General features: G+C 44.7%; 1 protein-coding gene and 1 long non-coding RNA gene across 13 annotated transcripts in view; both read left to right on the top strand.

Annotated features, from left to right (window-relative positions):
• PTPRT (protein tyrosine phosphatase receptor type T) overlaps positions 1 to 26359 on the top strand; it is a 1054416-nt gene that overhangs the window by 49526 nt on the left and 978531 nt on the right. The gene's annotated exons all lie outside the window — the stretch shown is intronic.
• Positions 1 to 26359, top strand: part of LOC132021936 (uncharacterized) — a 59512-nt gene that overhangs the window by 5948 nt on the left and 27205 nt on the right. The window contains exons 2-3 of the long non-coding RNA XR_009405472.1: positions 19509 to 19605; positions 22444 to 22526. This is a non-coding gene — a long non-coding RNA (uncharacterized LOC132021936). The remainder of the gene's footprint in view (positions 1 to 19508; positions 19606 to 22443; positions 22527 to 26359) is intronic.

The raw sequence follows: 26359 nt of genomic DNA, 5'->3' as shown, positions 1-26359 counted from the left end.
GGTTTAGTCCAAAGTCTTTGCTTTTAAGGGCTTTACCTTCTTGTGGAAGGGAATGGCCGTGAAAGTGGAGATGTCCAAGCAGAGCGTGGGAGGGTTGAAGACAGGGCTTGAAATTTAGTCCACATACCATGGAAGGAAACATAGCATCGGGAAATCTGGCTCACTGTTGTTTACTGGCACCAAAGTCAGACTGCAGCCACTTAGGCAAGCGGAACAGAGCAACAGGTGATTAAATTGCAAATAATTTGTTTGATGTTGAAAAGCAGAAGAGCAAAACCCCTGCTACCTAGAACCTTTGGGGGGCACGAGTCTAACTTAATAGCTGAGTTTTCCACTTTGGCTCTGGATTTAAGCACCAATGTGATCACTTAAAAAAAAAAAAAAACTCGAAATATGTGCCCGTCGGGGAAAATACCATATTTTGTTTCGAGAAAAGTCTAAAATTTATTCCATGTGACTCTGCCTTCTGAAATAGGGGAGATCAAATGGAATTCAGATGCCCGAGGTCAGTCTGAGGAAACACACCCCTCCCATCACATCCGCACATGTACATTACTGAATTTGCATGCTGTAATCAGTATTTGCTAAGGACTTTGAGATCTCTTTGCCTCTAAATTCAATGCCTCCTTGATTGTTGTACATTTTGAGATCTTGCGGTTGCTTTGAATAGTCTCTTTCTTTCATTCTTTCTCTTTCTTTCATTTCTTTCATTGCCCACAGTGTGTCTCTATAATGATACCTTTCTTTATTAGTTTTTGTTACATTTGTTTACTGAATAATGTACATTTTATGGGGAAAGTTTTGAAAACTACCGACTGGAAGAAGAGAATGGTTAGGGTTTTACCACCTGGGGACTGTCAGTGTAAATGTTTGGATACCTTTCCTCTCTGAGGGTCTTTGTTTTATATCAGAAAGAGGTCACATGTTGCCTGGTGATCTGTGCCCCCCCCCCCACACCCCCACCCCCGCATTAACATCACGAACATCTGTCAAAAATGTGTTTCTGCGGCATTTATGTATGCACATGTGTTTTTGTAAAACTTTATCAGACGTGTTCGAAGGTATGTAAAAGCATAAGGAGTAGAGTAATGATACCCGTGGACTTAATCACCCAGCTTCAGCGATCGCCTATATTCTGTGGTTCTAGAACATCTCACCTCCCTCTAGTTTTTCTGGACTATCTTAAAGAACCTAGCCAGGGGGCTCCTGGGTAGCTCAGTGGGTTAAAGCCTCTGCCTTCGGCTCAGGTCATGATCCTGGGGTCCTGGGATTGAGCTCCGCATCGGGCTCTCTGCTCAGTGGGGGAGCCTGCTTCCTCCTCTCTCTCTGTCTGCCTCTCTGCCTACTTGTGATCTGTCTTTCAAAAAAATAAATAAAATCTTAAAAAAAAAACAAAAACCCCAGCCAGATCAGATCACCTGCAGGTTCTTCATAAGGTGTATCTAATGAGTGGATCTCAGCCAGGGGCCGCTTTGCCCTCCAGGAGGCGTGTGGCTGGACAGTTGTCCTACCTGGAGGTGGCTTCTGGTCTATGGAGGCCAGAGATGTTGCCACATGTCCTCCAGTGCCCAGGACAGCCCTCAAAGATGATTACCTGGCCCAAAATGTCAACAGTGCCGAGGCCAAGAAACCCTTGCCTAAAAATCTAAGCAAATAGAATTCTATCACCACATGTAACAAAACTGATGCTAGTTCTTTAACTTTTCAATTAAAAAAAAAAAAAGGTAGCTGGTTGCAATCAGTACCCAAAAAGGTCTTTTAATTTCCTTTAACCCATGAGTTTCCCTTTCACTTTTCTTCATGGCATTTATTTGTTGAAGACTCTGCGTTGTCATTTTCTGTACATTTCCCCATATACTGGATTTGGTTGACTGCATCTTTCTGGTTATTGTGGTATCCTGTCACTGTTCCCCTGTATCCTGTAAATTGAAGTTCAGCTTAATCAATAAGTTTAGGTGTTGTCAGCCTGATTTTATCTGTTGTAAACCTTTTGTCACATGTGTTGGTTTTCAGTGTGGTTCCCAGTCCCTTAACTTGTGGTACCATTTCCAACTGGGAACTTGTGAGACATGCTAATTCTTGTGTCCCAGCTCAGGTCTATTGAATTGGAAACTCAAGGATCCAACAATTTGTATTTCGCTAGTGTGCACATACACACATATATGAAGAGGTATTTATGATAAAACATTAGCCCATATGATTAGGGAGGCCGGCAGACTGGAGACCCACAGAGCTGGTCTCGCAGGTGGAGCCTGGAGGCAATTTTCTGTAGAACCAGGAAGAGCCCACACTTCAGAGTTCCTCTTGCTTTAGAGGCGCAGTCAAGCCTTTAGTTGCATGCAGACCTTCAGCTGATTGGATGAGGCCCACCCACGTTATGCTTTACTTGCCTACCCACAATCTGCTTTACTTGCTCTGATGATTTAAATGTTAATCTCATCTCAACAATACACTCTGAGAAATTCCTAGGATAATGGTTAACCAAATACCTGAACACTTTTTGTTCAATCAAGTAGACACAAAATTAACCATTCTACCAAGTGGGTCTGATGCATGTTTGAATTTGAGAACCACTGCCCTAATGGTGTTAATAGCCATTGTTGGACATTTTCTAGATCAGTTATTACAACATGACGTTATGATTCTTTTGTCCCTTTTGCATATATTAGCAGAAAAAAGTTAACTTTTGTATGAAGAATTTTCCCTTATTAAGTCTTTGCTTATAACAGTCTTTAGGAATGGTAGGATAAATGTTTGATTTATTCCCTTTTTTTTTTAATGAAGTAAATGTTATACACATAATACGCACGAATCTTAACGCTGAGGCTCAATGAATTTTACATATGCGTACATCCATGCAGCCATTATCCACACCAAGATACAGAGAATTTCCAGATTTTCCCCTTGTACACCCTTCCAACTGAGGCCCACTCTCTCTTCCCCAAGGTAAGCTGTTGTATTTAAACTGTATTTATGCCATCTCTGTGCATAGTTTTATTTTTTATAGAATCAAAGGAGTCATTTTATTCAGTTTCTGAACTTGGATTGGATAATGCTCTTATTAGCATAAAACCAAGATGGTAAAATTCCTTTTTCTCTAGCCTTTAATTTATATATATATATATATATATATATATATATATATATGCTTTTCATGCAAGTTTTCCAAACAATGAGCTGCTTGTATTACCATCATTTATTGAATCCTTCCTTTCCTCCTTACTGATTTGAAATGTCTCTTTTATCTTACATTAAATTTCCATATAAATTTGCATCTGTGTCTGGTATTCTATTCTGTTATATTTGTCTCTTGCATTGCAGCATTATAATATGTTTTACTATCTGGCAGGCCAACTCACCCAAATCCTTAAAGTAATCACATTTTCAGATTTTTTTTTTTTCCTGACTATTCTTACTGAGTTCATTCTTCCAGATGAATTTTGGAGTCATGTTGTCAAGGTTCATAAATTGGAATTTTTTTATTAGAATTACCTCTACAATATCACAAAATTGGCTATTACAAAGAATACAAGAAAACATATTCTGTGGATTCAGTAGTTCCTTTTTGTCCTCCACCAAAACCTTCCAAGGTTTTGTATGTTTTTGTAAAATTCATTTTTATGTATTTTTTTTCCTTTTGTGAAGTAATCCCCCCTCCTTTCTGTCTATATAGTTATTCTTAGTGTGAAAGGCTATTGTTTTTTTTTTTTTTTCAATCTTGCTAAATTTTTTTTTTATTAGCTTCTCAGCTGATGTTGGGTTTTTCAAGTATGCAATCAGCTACAGATAAAGAGGATTTTACTGTCTGATATATACTGTTTACTTTGTTCTTTTATAATTGCATTGAATAGCACTTAGACTTCAATGTTAAGCAACATTGTTACTTACATCGGTGATAATGGGCATCCTTGTTCTTTCCTTTTTCTGATGGGAACACCTACAGGGTTTCTTCCTTGAGTGCTCTGCTGGTTCATTTGTGGTGTGGTGGTGTGTGGTGTGTGTGTTATGTGTGTTAATTTTTCATTGAATTAAGCAAGGGTTCTGTTTTAATTTCTTAACTCAGGCATGAGTGAGGAATTTGATTAAATGCTTTTTTGGTATCTACTGAGTTCATAAAATGTTCGCTCTTTATTAACATGGTAATTATTTGTCATAGGCTATGTTTTTGGGATGAACTTCATTAGAACATAGTTATTTTAAAAATGGTTTTCTAGTTTCTATTTGCTAAGTGCTTAATTAGGAATTTTGCTTATGTTCCTAAGTTAGATTGATTTCAAGTTCTTTTTTCTGGTCTTTGTCGAATTTTGTTAGTTTAATGCCAGGTTTGTTTAAAAAACAAAAGCTTGTCTCAATAAATCCCCTCTACATCCATCTAGGTCTAAAATGTTTCTTTGAGAGAGATTTCTTTGACAAGTAGGATGTTTTTATTTTAAATAGAAAATAAGTTATTTTTAAAACCCTGAACTTTCCTTAAGGGAGAGTGTTTTATTTTCTGTCAGGGGTATTTAAAAAATTATTTCTAGAAACAATGCATAATCGTTACCGAACAACTTAAAAATTCTCAAAAGTGAAAAGAATATAAAAGGTACTTTACTAATGTCCAGAACATCCCAGAGAAAAGCAGGACCTCTTGGAATAAGCATAACACAGTGGAGATGGGCTGGGGTGCTGCTTCCAGTTTTGGCCTGAGTAACAGAGCGTGGTGAGCAGATCTGTGGAGTTTTCCTCTGGGTCCTGTAGCAGGTTATCTTCAGAGGTCTGTACCCCCTAAGGTCTCTTGATGCCGTTCTTTTTGGTTTTGCAGTGCTCGAGAGAAAAGTCATGTGTTTTGTTTTGTTTTTTTTTTTAAGATTTTATTTATTTATTTGACAGACAGAGATCACAAGTAGGCAGAGAGGCAGGCAGAGAGGGGAAGGGAGAATGCTCTCCACTCAGCAGAGAGCCCCATGCAGGGCTCCATCCCAGGACTCTGGGATCATGACCTGAGCCAAAGGCAGAGGCTTTAACCCACTGAGCCACCCAGGTGCCCCTGTTTTTTTCTTTTTATTCTTCCATGAATGTGATGCACTCTGTTCAGATACCATGTTAAGAAACAGGAAGGGGCAAGTACATTACTCACGTGTGGAAGTTGAAAGTTCTCTTCTGTTGCTCTCAGGTCTGTAGCTTTAGTTTTTATTTTTTTTTTTTTTTTTGTTTTTTTTTTTTTTTTTTTTTTTTTTTTTTTGTTTTTTTTTTTTTTTTTTTTTTTTTTTTTTTTTTTTTTTTTTTTTTTTTTTTAAGATTTCATGTATTTATTTGACAGACAGAGATCACAAGTAGGCAGAGAGGCAGGCAGAGACAGGGGCCGGATGTGGTGGGGGGGGAAGCAGGCTCCCTACCAAGCAGAGAGCCCAGATGTGGGGCTTGATCCCAGGACCCTGAGATTATGACCTGAGCTGAAAGCAGAGGCTTTAACCCAGTGAGCCACCCAGGCACCCCTGTAGCTTTAGTTTTAAAGCAATTTCCCTTGCACTGGTATTAGGGCTCAGCAAAATTTCTGCTTACCTGATGCTCTTTATTCCAGGATGGGGGATGGGCGGAGGGAGAAGGCAGTATATTCCCATGTTTTCCACCGCCAGTATCTGTCTCTTTTTCTGGGATGCACTGCGATCTCCACTTGGCTCTATCAGTGAACGGTAACTCTTAAGAACCTGTAAGCCCATGTAGTTCAGTCTCTGAATGACTTTGTGTTCTGGGAGCACAAAGATCATGAAAAGGACATTTTAGTTATTGACATCTATTAAAAACTACTATGGGAGTCCAAATACATCACAACTTTCTGTTCTGCTTTTTCTCCTGCCCTTGTAAAGTCTTTGTAACACAGCTCAGCTTTCTTTTTTCTTTTTTCCGCCCTAAATTCTTTCCTTTTGTCTCTGTCCTCTCTATTTCTAGCTCTTTCTCTGTGTTCTCTTGATTCTGTATCACAAAATCCTTAAAAAAAACTCTTTGGAGTGGGGAAGGGGAAGTGGGGGTGGAGAGGAACGGCAGCTAACGGGCAGCTTTCTGTTTGGCAGGAAAGGGAAGGGAGGAAGTTGGCAGAGAATCAGTCCCTTTTCCCCATTAGAGTAGAAAGATAATGGGGTCAGAAAAGGCACGGGGGGCCGAGCTCAGCTAGTTGTGCGGTTGTGCAAAGGAGAAGGTGCTTCCTCTCTGCAGATGCAGCCCCTCACGGCTGAGCCTGAGGAGGGTTGGGGATTTCAGACCCTTTGCAGGGCACACTATGAAGAATCCCACGGAGAGGCTCTGACAGAAGGGGTTGGAATTCTGCCTTTCCTCCGTACACACTGAGGATTAACGCTTATTTGAAAGGCTGGGGAGGCCTCCTTACCTTCAAGCACTATATACCCTTCCCTCTTTGCCAGATGCAAGGTCTAAAACCAAAGGTTCAGTCATTTATTGAATTAACTTATGAATGACCTGGCTAGGCTCAGGACAAGGTCAGTGTGAATAAAACCAGCAAAGAAGCAGGGTCCTCCTGGAGTTTACAGCTCTGTAGGGTGGATGGACAGAAAATTTAATACTGTCTATACCCACACATCCTGTATATATGCATATATAAACATGTGTATAATCTGTGTATATGAATATGTAAATATGCAAGTTTAGAAAAATATATCAAGCTGGGGTGAGGGGGAGTTTATCCTGATATTACTGGTATGCATAGTTTGAAAAGGCTTTGGGGCACCTCTCCTAGGCTTATAGCATGGGAACTGTGGGGGTAAGAGCCAGACAACTCCCTAACTTTGGAACTCCTCGCCCAGCCTGGTGTGAATTTTAGACAGTGGGTTTATGGCTCATAGGCTGCAGGTTTTTTTGTTGTTTGTTTGTTTTGTTTTGTTTTCCTTGAAATTTGCTGGAGGCCCGTGAAGTGAAGGGCTTGGCATTTCTGTTTTCTTAAAGCCCAGATCCGTTTATTCAGGTGCAGTAATAAAAATGGGGAGCCTGGTGAGAACCTACATCCTTTCTCCCACTTCTTGATATTTGAGAAGTCTTTTTTTTTTTTTTTTTTTTTTTAAAGATTTTATTTATTTATTTGACAGAGAGAAATTACAAGTACACTGAGAGGCAGGCAGAGAGAGAGAGAAGGAAGCAGGCTCCCTGCTGAGCAGAGAGCCCGATGCGGGACTCGATCCCAGGACTCTGAGATCATGACCTGAGCCGAAGGCAGCGGCTTAACCCACTGAGCCACCCAGGCACCCCTTGAGAAGTCTTTTTTTTTGTGGCGTGAACTTTCTCCTCTGGTGTCCTCTCTAGTGAAGGTAACATTCTGCCCTTTTGTCCATTTCAACTGTTTTGGTACCCGGCCCAAACGGCTGTGCTGGGACAGGCTGAGAGGAGTGTTCTGGCAATCCAGAGACCGTTTGGAGTACAAACCGTGTGCTTGTGGTAGGAGCTCGACCCTTTTTGCATTTTGTCATAGGATTGGTACAGCAGCACTTGGTCCAAGAGAAGACCAAAGGCCAATCAGTCAACAACTGGTCATTTCTTTATCGTCCCTTATAAAAAAAAATTCTCTGTTAGTTCAGAGCCTTTTTTGGATCTGTTTGTCCTTTTTTATGGTTGTCTGTGAAAGTGCCCTGTTGAACACCACCTCCCTGGCCCAGTGGAGGAGGTCAGGCCGTCTTCTTCAGCCTCTGAGGTGATTACCTGATACAGACTTGTGCCACTTCTCATGACTTGACGGTAGCCATCTTGGTCTTCTTCGTCCATCTCTAGCTGACATTGGCTTCCCTTGTTCGGTGCTTGTAAGCATAGTATAATTCTTAGCAAGACCAGCACTGCTGTTGTGAAAGGGTAAAACCCTTCCTAAGCTCCTGTTACTCCGTGGCCATTGTCGGCATGGAAGTGCCAGCAATATTTTGAAGACCCCAGCATCGTGGCTATGGGAAGAGAGTGGGGAAAAGCAATCAGTCAAGGCGGTGAGTCTCCAAAACCAAGAGGTGGAGGTTAGTGCCAATCTGGCTTGTGGAGAAGGGGCTTCCCCTGCCCTCAGAGAGCGACAGGTTCTGTTAGTTCAGACACTGCCTCCTTCCATAGGGAAATGCTCTTTGGAATGCCCAGCAAAAGGACATGTCCGTGATCCTCCACCTTGGACACTTTGACCTCTCTCTGGCCTAGGTTGGTGCCAGGAGGTCTGCACTGAATGGTCCCTTAGGGCAGTGGCCTGGCCTTTCACTTCCCTGGCTGACGTTCATGGCTGTGCTAACATGGCTGGGGATGCCTAAGGGGTGTGCTAGGAGGGACCAGTCCTCGGGGCTGCTTTGGCTTTTACTCATGCTGACAGGTGCAGTAGGGTATTGAAGGGGCCTGCCTGTGTTTTGTGATGAGCCTTTTTTGTGATTGCAATCTTTTTCTCAGCTAGGGTTCAGGAGGAATCCAGAGGAAGGAGAAGTAGTTTGTAACCATAAGTAATTCTGTTCTGCCACCCATCCTTGCCATGTTTCATTTCCCATGGCATTGGGAAGAAGGAATGAAAATGATGATCATATGTCCCTTTTTTTTCTTTCGTTCTTTTTTTTTTTTTTTTAAAGATTTTATTTATTTATTTGGCAGAGAGAGAGAACACAAGTAGGCAGAGAGGCAGGCAGAGAGAGAGAGAGAGAGAGGAGGAAGCAGGCTCCCTGCTGAATAGAGAGCCCGATATGGGGCTTGATCCCAGGACCCTGAGATCATGACCTGAGCCGAAGACAGAAGCTTAACCCACTGAGCCACCCTGGCACCCCCATAGGTCCCTTTCTTGTTCATGCAAACTCTAGTGCAGATGTCGCTGGTTGGGTGGCTCTCCTGGGCAGCCCTCCAGGTGACGATGAGGGACCCAGGCTCCGAAGCTGTTGTCCGTGATGTTTATTACTGCTAGTAAGTGCCACTACTATGTGTCCTAGTCCTATTCTTTCTGCTGCACTATTGCTGTTCCAGGATGCCCCCATCTCCTACCGAGAGTGGAAGGGAGCTTCGGGTTGATGGAGGGGTTGGCGTCACTCTTAGAACAGAAGTTTGTTATGGGGCGTTTAAATAATACAGTGATTCTAACATCTGTGCTCTGACTTCGGAAACGCCTTTCCATATTGTTGGCGGGTGTTGGCATCTCTCTTGCAAGTGGGTAGCCCAGGCAGCATTCAGGTGACATCTTTTTCTCCTGTGAACTCCTCCAGGGAATGATAGGAAGAGAAGGATGGTTTGGGGGTGGGGGCTGTCCTCAGCAGGCAAGCCTACTTTACAAAACAACAGAACTTCCTTCGTATTCCATCAGGTTCTATCAAATCTTCAGCTGCTTTCTTTTCCTCTTCAAGCAACATATAAATAGCAGGGATGCCATTTTCAGTTGTTTAAATCCATTTTTGACAGACCTTCTCCTAAATGCCTTTCAATTTTTAAATCAATTACCTTATCCAGAATGCCTTCCTAACCTATTTCCTTAAATTACCATCTTTCAATGGCTTTCCTTTTCAACAACATAATTTACCTTTAATAATTAATAGAAAAGCATTCAAAATGTAATCACTGAGCTCACTTGAAAGTTCTCTCATCAATTACCAGAATCTGTGGGTTTGTGACGGAGGTCTCCCGGGAGGTTTCAAAATCCTCTTTTTGCCAAGCTTCATTCCAATAGAAGCCAAATTCATAATGCATTCTCTTGTAGTTGGCCAGCCCGATGAAGACAAAGAACGGGTTTCGAATGAACAACGATCCACACGATTGCTTTACGTTTCTTTCGGAGTGGAAATAATGTCCCCCATTTAGCACGTGGAAATTAAAATGGAAATTTTGCCCAAGCCGAGTCTAGATTTAAGCATGGTGGATGCTGAGAGGTGCTGGCATCCATCCGCTCTTCTCCAGGGCGCTCCTTTCATCTCAACCTCATTCCCACTCCCATCCCCCTAATCCCCCCTCCCCCACCCCAGAGTCTCTAAGGGACTTGGGGCGAGGGTGCTTACTCACAGGGATTTGTTCTGTTGGTCCCTGACTCTGAGGTCAGTTGCCTGTGGAAGATTGGCGACTTACCCACCCATTTTGTGTTGGTGGCAGGATCAGGTTAGAATTTGGAATCTGAATTCACATCCCAAATCTGCTAGTTTCCGAGTTTGAGCAAGTTACTTCTCTTTGAAACCCACATATAGTTTCCTTATTTATAAAATTAGGATAACACTTAGCTTACGCACCTTCATAGCACTTATGGCCTCTTCGTACTCTCGGTTTGGGGATTTCCCATCCTTATTTCTAAAATTCCGCCAATATGCAGCCCAGTTCGATTTGCTTATTTACGCTATTCATTATTTATTGTCCATTGCTTCTTATTCTCACCTTCCAGAAGGGCAGGTGACTTTGTTTCCTACACTGATGCGCCTGGCATGTGGTAGGCACTCCGTAGCTGTTTGTTGGATGGGCAAATGCATGAATGATTGTCTCTATTACCCACCCATTGTGCAGTGTCTGAGTTGGGTTGTGAGGTTTTCCTTCCAGGTGATTTATCGTCTGAGTTCTGTTTTGTGGGAGCGCTCATTAAGTCTAGCCTCAGCACAGCCTGACTGATGGGTGAACTGGGGTCCAGACACGGGGCCCAGGGAGGCCAGCTTGGGATTTATCCCCGGCCTCGGTTACTCCTTGGAAGAAGCAAAGCCTGTGTGGAGATGTTGCCAGATTGTTGTGTGTGCAGAATCTAATTTATAGTTGTCCAGGGTCTCCTGAGAACAACGTGCATTTATATCATTACTAAACAGTAATTGATTACAAAGCTCAGTTGTGAAATTTACAATTATTGAATTACTTGGTTAGCTCGTAAATTTCAAATCTTTATTTCTAAAAGTCAATTGATATTCAGCCCAATAAATATTTAATTTAGATGTAATAATGGTGTAGGAACAAAATTAAATTCTCATTTGAAAAATAAAGAATCACCTGGATGGGATCGGGAGAGATGACCTGGCAGAGATGAGAAGAGAACCCGCTGGTCTGATTAAGTTCCTTCTTCTTAATTAGAAGAGACTTCTCATACATGGGTTTCTCCTATTTCATTTTCTCTCTAAAAAAATAGTCTTGTTTGGAGGAAACAAAAGTCCTTTATATATTTGTAGGTCTTTGTGTTTCATAAAGCATATCTGAACTAGGTAATCGTGCTTCACAAAAGCCTTTTGAAGCAATTACAGCACACGGTTTTCTTCCTATTTAACCGCTGGGGAAACTGAGGTGACTATGGAGAGCTGAAGTGACTTGCTTACAACATAATATGAGAGTGTGGAGCGAAATTGGGTCCAGTGGTACTTCAACAGGCTCCTCAGGCCCTACCGACACATCTGTGTACTAATTAGGATTAGGTTCAGCGGCATAAAGAAACCTCAAAACAACTGTGCCTTAAGCAAGATGAAAGTAGAATCCCAGCTCTGGTAAAAGCTACAGAGGAGACAACCCAGCTGGTCTAGTGATTCTACAAAATTGAAAGCGTCCTAAGCTCTTTCCATTTCACCTCTCTACCATTCACCTGAACCTCACAGTCTACGGTGGCTGCCCAAGTTCCAGCCATTGTTAGGTGGAGGAGCAGGATGAGAATAATCTATTCCCTCACTTTAAGAAGACTCCTTGGAAGGTCAACGTCTACTTACATTTTATTGTTCAGAACTTAGTTATGTAGGTATATCTAAGAAAAAAAGTCTTTCATCTGGGCGACATGGTGCATGGCTAAAAACTGGGATGCCGTTACTTAGCAAGGAAGGGAAGAACAGATTTGAGTGGGCAATGGGCAAGTTCTGCCACAACATGCATTCCAGAAGACCTGGTGGAGAAGACCTGGTGCACCAAGCGGGAGTGTGGACATGCTTGCTTGAATACAGTTAGTTAGGACTGTCTCCAGTTACCAGCACCCTCCCAGATTCTGGAGGCATTGAATACCCAGTGCCTTCTGTGCCTGGGAACCACATGCAACACAGGAAACCATTTTATTCTTCTCATATGGGTTTACCTCTGTTGACTAAAAGGAGGTGAGGGAATCTGTGAAATCCCTTCCTCCTGCACGTTTGTGGACAGGCATTTCTGGAATAGAGCATTGTGGTCCTCACCAGGTGAGAAGGGTTGTGGGGGTCGCTCATTTTAGTCTCTAGCAACCTGACAGGCGTGGCACGGGCACGCAGGAGTAGAAGCCAATCGGTGACCATCTACGAGTCACGTGTCTGCCAGTTTTTGTGGTTGGTGTTGTGTTTTGTCATTGTTTTAACTAAGAACCACAGGAAGAGTAAATGTTGAACCAAATTTTCTTTTTACTCAGCAGGGCTTGCGCACAGGACTGGATTCATGTACATCTGTGCTCTCGGTGGGGGAGAGGGGGCGGTTTGGACCGAACATTCCAAGGACCCTTGCTTTAGCCTTTTAAAGACCAGAGCGATAAACCTAGCTTGATGTTGGTCCTTGCTGTTAAAGGTTGTGCCTAGGGGCACCTGGGTGGCTCAGTTAGTTAAGTGACTGCCTTTGGCTCAGGTCATGATCCTGGAGTCCCAGGATTGAGTCCTGCATTGGGCCCTGCTTGGCAGGGCTTCTGCTTCTCCCTCTGACCACTTTCCTCTCATGCTCTCTTTCTTTCTCATTCTCTCTCTCTCTCTCTAATATAAAAACTTCAAAAAAAAAAAAAAAAAAAGGTTGTGCTAGGATTCTCCCATGAACTCCGACAGTGGAGTGGTTCCCTTTCAAACTTTTGTTTACAAACATCTTAAGAAAAGAAATAGAGAGTAGAAGATAATTAGGGATAAATCTCTTTTAAAAACATCTGATTGTAAAAGCCAGATATGTATATTGAATCAAGTTTGGCAAAACCCCAAAAGTTGGATGAAAAAAATAACATTGCCTGCCATTCTCACACCAGGGAGAGCCAAGTGATCATAAACAATCAAAGTGTTTCCTTTCAGAGCTTTTAATATGTATATATCCTTGCTAAGGCAAGGGGGTCATGATTTAGCCATTGTGTTGCTTTCTGTTCTTTTTTTTCCACCTGACATTTTTGTGAACATTTTCCAATATCGTTACACCTTCTTGTGAACATTATTTTCAGTGGCTGCTTCATAATTTGCTCAGTCTTCCCTTTAATATTAGACATATAGATTGTTTCCAATTTTGTAATCCTGTGAAAAGGGCTCTAATGAACCACTTACTTATAAATTTGAGTTCATCACTGGTGACTTTCTTAGAATAAAACTGGCATTTTCTGATCATTCTTCGTAACCCCTTTAGGCTCGGGGTGCATAATGGCAACATGTACTATGATGCTGGGAAATCACTGACCCAGAATTAACATAGACTTTGGTTGGAGTCCTGGCTCTACCACGTCCTAGTTGTGTGATCTTAAGTGGATCGCTAAGCTCAGTGAGCCATGGTATCTTCATCTGTAAAATGGGAATACAGTTTCTCATCAGCTCAATCTATGAGGATTGAATGAGTACCTAGGGTTTTCAGAGGCATTGCTTAAATCAGACTCTACCAAAAAAATGATCTAAGTTGTATGCAGTTTTATTGTCTTCTTGGAGATACCAGTTTTCTAGAATTTTAGCCGTGTATTCTCATCCTTTTAGATCAACAAAATATGTGCCGAAGTCTTTTCACCTCCTGTTTTTGTGAATAAAGTTTTACCAGAACACAACCTTGCTTATGCCGCTGTGTATAGTCTGGTGGCTTTCATGCTACAGCAGTGGAGATGAGAATATTGTCTGGTTCTTTTAAAAGATTATTTAAAAAAATTTTTTTAATAATCTGGTTTTTTACAGGAAAACTTTTGCTGACTTCTAAACAGCCACAAAATATTTATTTTTGAAGTCATGATAAGTAAGGGCATGCCCTTAGAAAATCAGCATTTTTCTTTCATAGAGGATAGACCTAAGCTATGAATGGCCAGGCTAACTCTGTTGAATACGAATGTTACTGAGTTATGAAAGGAACAAGAAGATGTGGGCCTCTAATTCTGATTGACACAGATCTTTTTCGATTTCCCTGGGAAAAAGCCAGGTTGACCTTACATGAGAGTAAGGTGCTTTTTTTATCTATAATGTGTCTGTGTTTTAGAGCAAAACCTGGCTCTACCCAACTTGAAGCCCCACCTGGAATATTTTGGAAGCATTTGTCCTAAGAGGGCAGGACAGGCTCTCGGCTCTTGCCACAAAAATGACCTATTTTTCTGAAATAGATTCTGGGTCAGAATGCCTGGGACCAAGCTCACAGACTGTCCAATGGTTTCTGTCACTTTGTCACTTTGCTGTGTGGATGGGGATTGAGCTTGGTGATGTGGCCGAGTTCTCGAGTTCTCGAGGCTGGTCCTTGGCTCGCTCTTCCACCTCCTGTTCATCACACTGCTTCCAAAATACTTCCGAAGTTTGGGATGGAAAAACACGCTTGGAGCAGGGCAGCAGAGACCGCGTCTTCTGTCTGGGTTGGGTTTTGTTGGGGAGTGGCAGCGCGTGGTGGACTTCGGTGTCAGATCTCGGGTCATGGAAATCCCCACTCCTTTCTGGTGCTGTGACCTTGGGCCAGTTGAAAACCAGGAGCTCCACAGTGTTGGATACTGTAATGGGAGAACATGGACACTAACTCCTGATGATGGGCGTCTGGGATAAATATTCCATAAATGCACAAGGACTCCCGAAGTATGTAAAAACCGCCTCCTCCTTCCCATGCAAGAGTTCTCCTGCTAGACTGTTGTTCTCCACATTTTCATCCCGTCCTCTAACCACATGATTTTTTCCCTTCTTCCTAGCAGAGATGGAGCCCATTTCTTGACCCAGTAGGATGGGCATCCTGCACGGGACTTGCTTCAGCCAGTAAAATAGAGGTGGGCATGTTTGCCTCTGTTTGCCTCTTTTGTGTTTGGTCATTTGCATGTTGAAGAGCAAGGGTGGCTGGTCCATGGGTCCAAGGCAGAGGAGAGGCCTGTGGAACAGACCTGGACCCCAGCCAAGCCCAGCGGAGTCATGCCAGCTCCCTGGTTACCCAGACAACTTACAGATGTGGGAGCACAGACTCACGGTTTTTGCCTTCACCCAGTGAGCGTGGGGCTGGTATTTCTGGGGCGAGAGCTATCTGATCCAGCTGTGTTGCAGCCCAGACAAAACCCACAATTGGCGGGTCTTCAGCCATGGCATGGAGGAGCCTTGTGCCCCAGGTCGCAGACGTAGACCCTGACAAAAATGTACTCTTGGCCATCAAGAGCGCACAAATATGGGGTGGAGAAAGGGACCCTTAGAGTAGAGCAGGAAGGCAGCTGTGGTGGAGGTGAGCCCAGCGACTACCAGAACATGGAGGGACCGCTAAACCTGGGGTGTGGGCCATCAAGCAGAGCTCCCTGGAGGGGTCGTGGGTGAGCTAAGACGTGTGAAGAGGCATCACGGGAGTAAATAAGGCAGGCGGGCGAACATTGCCTTTCTTCATTATCCCAGAAGTCTGGTAAAGTCTGCTAGGTTTTTGTGTCCTTCTGTTAGGTTATTAATTTGATATTAATTTAACATATAATGATGTGAGTTAATGAACACTAAGGCAAAGCCTTCAGTGTTTTGTTGGCCTGTGTTCTGGTTTATAATCCCCACGCAGACCGGGTGGTGCAGTGGGAATATTTGGGAGTCCCTGGTTCAGTGTGGAAGCTGAGACCCCTGATTCCAAAGGGCAGGTCCTGTGCTTGATGTACTTGGCTTGTGCTGATTCAGCTGCTGAGCCTTAAGTGGAACAGCTCTTCCTTGTACCTTTGGCCAACTCCGTAGATTCTTACATGGTCCTAATGGGGCCAAAGTCAAGAGCTCAGTCCCCTGCAGGGATCAATTAGAATTATGAGTTCGGAACTCATTACCCAAAGTTAAGGTTTTCAGCGAAAACAGTATCCAGTACCGTCGGTACTGATACAGAAGAGATGACGTGAGTTCTTTGAGGACACATCCGTGATGACAATAGCCTTAGTTTGCGGAGTGTGCAGTGCTGTGCTTGGGTATTTTCTTTTTTTCCTTTTTTTTTTTTTTTAAAGATTTTATTTAATTATTTGACAGAGAACACAAGTAGGCAGAGAAACAGGCAGAGAGAGAGGAGAAAGCAGGCTCCCCGCTGAGCAGAGAGCCCGATGTGGGGATCGATCCCAGGACCCTGGAATCATGACCTGAGCCGAAGGCAGAGGCTTTAACCCACTGAGCCACCCAGGTGCCCCTGGGGTATTTTCAAATGACTTTCTCAGGGTTTTGTTGTATAGATGGACAAGAGGAGGCTCAGGAACTGTCCCTTGCCCAAGGCTGTCCAGCTGCTTATGATCGAGCCATGGCCTGGCCTGTCTGGATCTAAAGGCTGTGCTGTTTGTAAGCTACTTGGTGGGGGTGGGGGTGGGGTGGGTTTCTCATTTTAGAAATTCTGAGAAACTTTCTCAGTTTCGAAATTGAGTTGTCCTTTTCAGCTGGGCAGCCCTTTGTTGTGGGCAGTCCTGTGCCTCGGATGTTTAGCAGGATCCCTGACCACTCCCCAATAGAGCCGGTAAGAACTCTTCCATCCCCATTTGTGACAAGCAAAAATGTCTGTGGACATTTCTGGGAGTTCCCCGAGTGACAGAAATCAGCCCCGAGGGAGACCCACGCTCTATGGTATCAGTGATCGAGTAACTGGGGGAAAACCAGGATTTCTGTTTGGGAAACCTGGACAAAGTGGAGAATCCCCGGATAACATTCAGGGATGGGGCTTTGGATTTAAATGCTCGTGTGTTCTCTGACTTGACACATTGGATGTTCAGGTCCAGGGGAAGATCTTGGCTGGCCTCCAGCTTAAGGGCTAAACCAGGCTTCATTCATCTGCCTGGTATCCTCTGTCTCCTGGGAATGTTCTTAGCTCCTGCTTGGCCTTCTAGGACAGGGGTCCTGGAATTGGGCATCTCCTTCCAAATGGTCTTTTCAGGGTACTGGCTGTAGGGGGTGAGTAATCGGGAAAGGAGATAATGAGAGAGACAGAGAGAGAAAGGTAACCCAGAAAGAAGGGATCGACCAGCATCTCATCTCTGTGCACACCTTCACATGAATGAGATGGTGCCCTTGACCTGCTGACCAGCACAGTGCCTGGAATGCGGTTGATGCTTAATAAATGCTGGCTATTATTCCTGTTACTATTAATACTATGTATAACTATGGATCTTTTTTTTTGTAAAATAAATAACTAGTTTCCGGAACACACTCCCCCAGGCTTCCTACTCCATCAATATTCAACTTACTTATTTAAATTTAATTTTTTTCAAGGTCTTGTGTTTAATTTTTAAAAAACCTAGTGAATTATTAGCATCTTATTTTTTTTATTTTTTGAGTTATTTGCATTTTAATGAATAAGGACATTTAATAAATAACATGAGTAAGGGCTCAACATGTAAGCCATTTAGCACCCTACCTATGTGTTCTTTAAAAAGCAGGAAAAAGAATTGCTTCTAAGGAGTTCTACATATGACCAAACGTTCTCTGTAATTTGAGCTTCTGACCTTTTTCTTTTTCTTTTTCATTTTATTTATTGCTGTTACCAGTGAGATAATGGCCTTGCAGCATTCCTAACTTTATATATTTTATAACAAGTGCTTAGCTGGAGTTAATCTTACTTAGAAATAACGGAGTGTATGCTTTGTACCAGGCACGTTGTTGTAAGAGCTTTAGAGATATTCATTTAATCCTGACAACCCTGTGAAGTATACTTCTATTGTTCTTATTTGTTTAGATGAGTAAATGGAGGCACAGAGAGGTTCACTAATTTGCCCAAAGGCACACAGCCAGTAGGTTCAGGGAAGTTTGGCTCTAAATTTTTTTTTAAAGATTATTTTAAGGGGGGGGGGGATGTATTGTGTTTTTTAAAGCATTTACTCATTTTAGAGAGCAGAGGGGGAGGAGCAGAGGGAGAGGGACAAGCAGACTCCACACAGAAGACGGAGCCTGAGGTGAGGCTCTGTCCTACAACCCCGAGATCATGATCTGAGCTGAAATCTAGAACTGGCTGCTCCACCAACGGAGCCACCCAGGCGCCCCTAGATTCTATTTACTTAAACATGATGCATATTGTGTCTTTGTGTACCCAGGAGGGGATGTGGGAGATGGTAGAGGAACCCTCAACCCATCTCCTCTTCCTCCTCAGATGTTAGGAGAAAGCTAGCGAATCTGCTACTTCCTTCCTCAGCTCTTTCTCCAGATAGTTCCCGACAGCGGTACTGCGAAATCCGCTTCTCTCTCACACAGTCTTGGAGAAGCAGAGAGAGAGGCACGTGGACCGTCTAATCTACATTTTATAGGGAAGAGTAAAGCCTGTGTGTGGACACATTTTACATGGAGTTTGTGTCTGTGTGTGTCTTTACTTGGTCCCAGGTTGGGAGGAGAGAGCCCTTGACATGCTGTGTCTGTCCCTCTAGACTAATGAGTACAGAAAAGCAGGTGATAAACTGCACAGGCGTGAAAAGATCACGTGCTATTTTTGCATTTTAGCACAGCAGTTATGGTAACAATTCTACACAGAAATGAGGTGTGATTCATTGTGTATGGTTTCCTAAGAGGCTCTGGAATGCTCTGTTGCATCAGTTATGAAAATTACGTTCCTGCTTCCCTCCCCTACCACATCCAACCCGATCGGTAGCCCCAGACCTTCCATCTTTCCCCTGGAAGTGTTGAGTTGAGCTTTGTCTCTTGACTGAAAGTGACATGGGAAGGGCAGGGTTCCCCTTTTGTGCAGGGTTGGTCTTCTGGAGAGTCTTTCAAGGACAGGAGGGTGCACTGTCCTGGCCAGGCAGCCGACCCAGGATACTATTTCTGGGCGTTTCAGTGGTGACAGTTCCAAACCCGATCACGCAGCGATGGGAGAAGAGAGAGAGCACTTAATAGAAGTGTTATCAAATTAAAAACCAAGCAGGATCCAATGTGAGCTCTTCTATAAATAACTTATGAAAAGTGAAAAGATGTTTCTGTTAGCAAATTTAAAATAATCGTTAGAATCCTTCAACAGATTGCTGCTAATTGGATTGAGAATTAAACAGCTTTGTATGAGTGTAGAGTTAATTAATAGCTCATTACTTTTTTAATAAGCCAAATTCATTTGGAAACAGAAGAGAGACGGCAAAGTTCATCACGGATGAGATGTTAGATTGGGATTAGTCCTCCTTCTCTTGATGAGAGGAGTTTAATTAAAGCCCGAGACCTATTTGTCTCATGAATGAGTTGCATCTAGAACCCCAATGCCCGGAGGTGGAGAAAGCAGTATCTTTCCTTATTCTATGTATTTGGGCCATATGGGGTTAATAATAAGAGTTGTGCGTGAATCTCCCTAATTCAACCTTTGAGTTTCCGCTCCCTCATGAAACCGTCCTCTTTGAAGCTGTGTTGATCTTCCAAACTCGTGGAACTTCCTGGTAATCCATAACGGATTTTATTTTCATCCTTTTCCACTCCAGACACACTGGGAATCTTACCTTGAAAGCAGTCCTCCATTCTCCTGCCTCTGTCTTGTCTTGTCTTGTCTAGATCATTTATCTAGTTTCCTGAGCCTTGCACGCCCTTTGTATTACATAACCTGGAACAGAGTAGCATCAGAAGAAAGGAACAATTTTGAATTTTTAAGGTAAGTATGTTCTCGTTACCCCATATGGAAATTCTCCTCTTGGCTAGCCCGCAGGAGCCCCATTCCTACTCTGCAGCCTCCTACTGATAGTTCTTGGCACCCTTTGGTGTGTTGGATAGATTGAATTTATTTGTCTTTTGGGATGGGTACATGTTCATTGAAGTGTGGCTTGCAAGTGTTCCCGCCTTTTTTGCTTTCCAATCAAATAAAAAATCACCCACCCTCCTACTGCAGATGGTAGATGTTGTCTGATTGTATGTCCGGCCACTGGAGTGCACGGACTGGCCTTCTCTTGTAAATGCTTAATCGATGGATGTCGTTTAGGTTTTGGTTGTATTGTCATCTGCATATGAGGACCTATTTCCATTTGAGTGGATTGGAGGCTTCCCATCTGGGTTGGGAGGGAGGTCAGAAGAGCATGTCTTCCTCAGGGAAATGTTGAATGTCCTGTCTGGTGAGGAGATGATGTCCCCGTCGGCGCTGAACAGTGACATGCAAATGAGTTTTTATTTTTTAAACAGATGCTGTGGCTGACTCAGCTAAGCATGAAAGTCTGATAACTAACAGCTCATTTGAAGAGCTGTTTGCCCACTCCAGGAATAATTAGCATGACCTGTTTCTCAGAAGGTGATTAATTCTCAGAGTAATAATCCATTATACAAATTTCTTTCAAGATCAGTTTGTTCCTTCCCTTTCCAAATGAGGACTTGGGTTCTGCAGCTCTCTGCTATTGAGGTCTCAGTTCTCACCAGATTATTCCTTTTTCTTGAAACAGTTTTTTTTTTTTTTTTTTTAAACAGAACACAGAACCTAGATTTTCAGCAAAAAACCCTTAAAGAAGTGGGTATATAAATCTCTGGCATAGAGCTAAAGAAGTCCTACAGAGGGACCGTTCCCGAGGTCCCATATGAGTACTGTGAACAGGGATGTTTTTGTGGGGCTCGTGTGGGGACTCTCTGTGTCCAGACTGCACGGAGGGCCTCAGCTGCCTGCTAGTGTCTGGGCTGCTTCTCTGCCCTTTACTCCTGACTTGCCCCATCCGCATTATAACTCGTGCTCCCCTGCGCTTCCCAGGCCCCCATCTTTCCTCTTCTAGCCATTCCCAACCACTGAGACCTACTCTGTGTTTCATAACTATTTGACAGGTTCATTATTGCTGGATAAACATCTGAGTCTCTGGTGTGACCCGAATTTCTCCCCTCCCTCCCACCTGGGCTTGATGTGGGTGGTACCACCCTGTCCCCGGAGCTGGGGCTCCAGTCCCTGGGGCCGGTTCAGGGTTGGAATGACTTTCCCAGATGCTGAGATGTGAGGTCAGAAGAGAGCCCTGCCCCATGTCAAGGCCGGAGTCTCTGACGCTTCTGTTTGTCTTCTCTGGTGCTCCCAGGCCCACCCAAACCGCCCCCTTCTTCTCTCCTCCAGGCATGTACCTGGGTTTCCTCACTGACTTCCCTCCCTCTTCCCTTGGTGCTCTAGAATCCATTTTCTGGGAGAAGCCTGGGAGGTTTTTAGTAAATGTTTTATTGAAATATACCACATATATACAAAGGGACATGTACCTTAAGTGTACAGCTTGATGAGTTTTCACAAACTGAAGGCAGCCACAAGAACAGTGCCCTGAAGAAGAAATAAGAAGTCATCAACCCTCTAGAAGCTCCCCTCTGTTTCTTCCCGGTCAATATTCCCCTCCAGAGGTCACCACTATCCTAACTCTGGGACAGTTCTCAAAGTCATCAACCTGATTTAGTCATTTTCCTACTTAAAATCCTCTAATAACTTCCCTCTGTGCCTGAGGTAACAGTCAAGCTTTCCACTGTTCTCTGTCAAAACTTTGCCTTTATTGTCAGCTCCTTTCCCACCTTCCCCCTCCCTCCTGTCTCTCACCCAGCCTTTGGTGCCCCTCTTTAGCTTCCCTTTGGGCCTCAGGATCTTTGCACATGCTGAGCTTGCTGCCTGGAATGCTGTTTCTCCACATCCCTTCTTTCAGGCCTTAGGTAAAAATGCAAACGTATCAGGGAGGTCCTTCTCTGCCACCTAACGTAAACTGACCTTTCTCATCTAGTCTTACTCTGTTGTATCTCCTGTTTTTTCCTGTGTTGACTTACTGTCTTTCTGTCGTTTTGCTTGTTACTTGTCTTTTCCACTCTAAAATCTAAGTGAAGGGGCACCTGGGTGGCTCCGTGGGTTGGGCCTCTGCCTTCGGCTCAGGTCCTGATCCCGGCGTCCTGGGTTCGAGCCCCGCGTTGGGCTCTCTGTGCAGTGGAGAGCCTGCTTCCCCGTCCCTCTGTCTGCCCCTCTGCCTACATGTGATCTCTGCCTGTCGAATAAATAAATAAAAATCTTTAAAATCTAAGTGAAGAGAAGAGGGGTCACGTCTGGCTGACTCATTACCATGTCCTCTGCCCCCAGGACGTTGGCGCTAAATACATTTTGGATGAAAAAGTTAACACAGAGTCAACTGATTTTAAATGTGAAATCTACAGGAACCAAAGGCAGGGAGTGAAGTCCGGTCCCAGAGCTAAGAGCTCAGGGTTGAGAACCAGGCTGATCTCCTGCCCTGGTGGAGGATCTTTGGAGATGCTTGAAACCTCTGTATCTGGCGAGTTCTGAATAGCAGGGGCCACCGCTTTCCCACCAAGCAATCCAGAGGCCTGAGGGGTGGTGGGAGAGCGGTGGGGGGGGGGGGGGTCATCTGGCTACTGTCTGCTGTGTGTATCCTCTTCCTGTCGCTGATGAATGCTGGTCCCTTTCCCACACTGTCCTGATACTACCATTCACACGACCACAGCACCGGCCTAGTGACACTTGCTTCCTACCTGTTGCTTTCTTGTGTACCAGAGAGTAAGGAAAACAGCCGAGCAAGGGGGGGAATAAGAAAGGACAATTCAGCAAGGGCTCGACCTCCTTCGCCAGCTCTTCAGGTAAGTCCTTCAAATTACTCTGGGGTCGTGGGCTCTGGCCTTGCCATTGAAGTGACTTTATTCTCGATCAGTGCTGGGGGCAATGCATGTGGCTAATGCATTTCTTATTACTTTAAGATCGAGACTTACAGAGGGAAAGGGTTATTTGCATTTTTAAAAGGCTTTTTGAAGATTTCAGACCTTCAAAGTTCAGATTTGCTTGTCCCATCGCATGGCTGAGAGCAGTGAGTTTAGCGACCTTAACACGGGGTGAGGTGTTTATTTTGTCTTTCTTATTGCTGGCTTCAAGTGGTCCTTTTCCCCACGGGATGTTGGGGATTGGGTGTGCTGGTTTTCCAAAAGGCCCTCAAGCAGGTAAGCACAGCTCTGATAGAAGATCCTCAAGAGGGGCACCTGGGTGGCTCAGTGGGTTAAACCTCTGCCTTCGGCTCAGGTCATGATCTCAGGGTCCTGGGATCGGGCCCTGCTTGGGGCTCTCTGCTCAGCGGGGAGCCTGCTTCCCTCTCTCTCTCTGCCTGCCTCTCTGCCTACTTGCGATCTCTCTGTCGAATAAATAAATAGACTCTTAAAAAAAAAAGACTCTCGAGAGCGCAGACTCTTTATCTGCCCCCAGACTCCTCCTTGCAGTGTCTGTCCTCGCATGTTTTGGTGATCTCTTGCTGCTTCAGCAATGCCCCCCACATTAAGTGACTGGGCTAAACGTGTTACTGTCTCTCATGGGGGCGTCAGTTGACTGGACTCGGCTGGGCATTCGCTTCCTCGGGCGCATGAGGACAGTGTGGGCAGGTGCTGTTGGGACCGCCGTGTGGCTTCCTCTCAGCGGGGGCAGCCGGCACTGGGTATCTGCCTTGGGTCAACCAGAGTGCCCCCGAGCAGCTTCTCTGTTGGGGCTCGAGCGGCTCACGGTGGGGACGGCTGAGAGGACACGCATTCCGGGAAGCAAGAAACAGAGCTGCCAGACTGGTGACGAGCTGTCCTCGGACCCAGGGCGGCGTTCTTACTGCCCTGTCCTCTCCGTCAGCGTCCTCAGAGGGCCCGCCTGGACTCGAGGGAGTGGAGGTACAGACTCTCTTGATCGGCGAGTGTCAAGGTCACATTGCCTAGGAACGCGTGCCTTGGGAGAGATGGAAGCCGCCGTCTTGGGAACAAAGAGTCGCCACATTTTCTCTTCCCATGGCTTCAGCTTTCCCTGTCTGCGCCCCAGATCCGTGCGCTTTGGGAATGACTCGCCATATGGAGCAGGGGCTTGACATGAATTCACTAATGACTTCTGATACTACGGTATTTACCTAAACAGAGAGACAAGGTGTCAGATCAAAATGCCCTTTCCCTCTGTGCTGTCTGGAATATTGTGACCCCCTTCTAGGGCCTGGGTTCCTCGAGCTTCTTCCCCACACTCCTGATTTTTGGATAACCCTCCCTGAGTAACTGTGTTGTAATTTCTGCTGGCGCCGTGTGATTGTGATATTGATCCTCCGGGTTGAGAACAAAGTGCCTGTGCACGCGCTCGGTTCCGTCTGTCTGCCGAGACATTTAACCACGAAGCCTGAACGTGCTATTGAAATGACGGTCGTTTTTAGATTTTTTTTCTGTGACATCATTTCTTCCAGCTTAAATAATGGAAGGTGCTGTCTTGTATTTTCTTTTCACCAGACGACACGAAATTCTTCAAACTGTATTGCCATGTTAGTTTTCGGGAGAGATTAGTCAAGCGCATGGGTAAATGCATGTTTTTCTTCGCTTCCTTTTGCTGCCTTTTCTTAGAGCAAACTTTTCTAAAGGTGATGAATGGCTGGGAAGATGAAATGCTCAGCCTGTGCAAACCAGCTGTCTCCTGCACGTCCTCCTACACGTCCCTCCTGCATCTCAATCTGAGACCTCCCCTCCCCCTCTCCCCTATCCTGACTCTCCTGGAGGGTTCTGAGTCCTGTTGGGCATCTTTGTTTCGCTTGAAAATTCTTTTTTTTCTTTTCTTTTCTTTTTTTTTTTAAAAAAATATTTATTTATTTAAGAGGCAGAGATCACAAGTAGGCAGAGAGAGAGAGAGAGAGAGAAGCAGGCTTCCCGCTGAGCAGAGAGCCCGACTCGGGGCTTGAACCCAGGACCCTGGGATCATGACCTGAGCTGAATGCAGAGGCTTAATCCACTGAGCCACCCAGGCGCCCCTCACCCAGAAATTCTTTAAAGCATCTGTACACCTTTCTTCCCTTTACGTGGAAACAAATAGAAAAGTTAAAAAATTTAAGAAATATTTATTTATCTTTAATTTTCACTTTCTTCACACGTCTGTCTCTTTCCAAAATGGAAGTCCTATGGGTGGGGGAACATTAATCCTTTACCTTCTTTTTGATGTTTTTTGGACTCAGGTGTATGGAGCTGAATGGGGTCTAGGGGGAACCGGTCTAAACCTTGATTTTTATTGAGGCGGCCTAGAGAGAGCAGGTGGTATGCTCAGGGCAGCCACGCGGTTTAGCGGCTGCACGAGGCTGCTGTTGGCTGTTGTCTTGTGTCGCGTCTGGGGCAGCCTCAGCTCATCCAGCCCCCCTGTGCCTGGAGCGGTCTCTCCCTGAGCCTGTTGCCTCCTTGTGGGTGAAGGGCCTTGGTGCCCACCGTGCCCTCCACGTTGGATGCTGGGACCTGGTCTGTTGATGGATGCTTTTGTTTGAGGTTCAACTTTCTCAGCCACCCAAGAATGAAGCGCTTTCCACCCAGGGTCAAAGAGAAAGGAACTGTTGATACCGAAACCCTGCCATGAGCCCTGGTTAGTATGTTCTCTTATTTAATATTTTGACTCAGCCCCCTTTGCATTATTTAGGATGCAGACGTGGAGATTTTGGCATCCTGCGAGCCCACACGAAAGGGCAGAGCAGAGCATGAATGACGCTGGTCTGTTAAGCTGTTGGCTCTGTTGAAGCAGGAAAGCGGGGATAGACGTGAAGCTGGAAGCTTCGGATTCCATTTGAACAGTCCAGTGGCGCAAACTTGGTGGGCCTCGGAAACATCTGGAGGGTTGGTGAAAGCACATGGGCTTCCTGAACTTGAGGTAGGGACTGAAAAGGCGCATTTCTGTCCTGCTTCTCTTGTAGGCCTCCCTAAAAGCCCCTTACCACGGCCTTGGCCGCGCTCTGCCTTCCTCTGCTCTTCTGGCCCTATGCTCAGGCTTTGGAGGCCTGGATAAGAACCAAGTTTTTCTCATCATGCTTAATTTTCTTTTTGGTAAGAGGGCCTTGGAAACCAGGGGCCCCTTTGATATTTTGCAACCCTGAATGACCAGGTACTTGAAAACAGGTCTGCATGAGAAACAGTTAGAGGACATTTGGACATGGCATGTAAATAAGCCCAGGGCAGCCACTGCATGTTGGTGTCGGGCACTGGCCGGGAATGTTACATGTATTATCTATTCAGTACAACAGCCTTGCAAGGTAGACGTTAGGTTACCCATGTTTTATGGAAGAGGAAAGTGGATTCTGCAAAGAATTGGCCTTACTCAGTGATGGGGCTGGCATGAGACTTTGCCAGGTCATGCTTTTCAGTGACCCTGTGCTACCATTTGAGAAGGCCAGAGAGCAAGGACCTCCCCAGTCCGTGATATCAGTCCGTGATATCAGCAATAATAGCAAGTCTCAGGGAGTCTGGGTGGCTTAGTCAATAAGCATCTGACTCTTGGTTTCGACTCAAATCATGATCTCAGGGGTTGTGAGATCAAGCCCTTCGGCGGGCTCTGTGCTTAGTGTGGAGTCTGCTTGAGGTTCTCTCCCTCTGCTCTTCCTCCCCCACCCACCAAATAAATTAAAAAAAAAAAAAAAGTAATAGGCACTCAATAGGTTGAGTGT

The sequence above is a fragment of the Mustela nigripes genome, chromosome 7 (assembly GCF_022355385.1).
Source record: "Mustela nigripes isolate SB6536 chromosome 7, MUSNIG.SB6536, whole genome shotgun sequence".
Classification (NCBI taxonomy): Eukaryota; Metazoa; Chordata; class Mammalia; order Carnivora; family Mustelidae; genus Mustela; species Mustela nigripes.
Note: the sequence above shows the minus strand (reverse complement) of the source record. Positions and strands in the feature narration are given on the sequence as shown.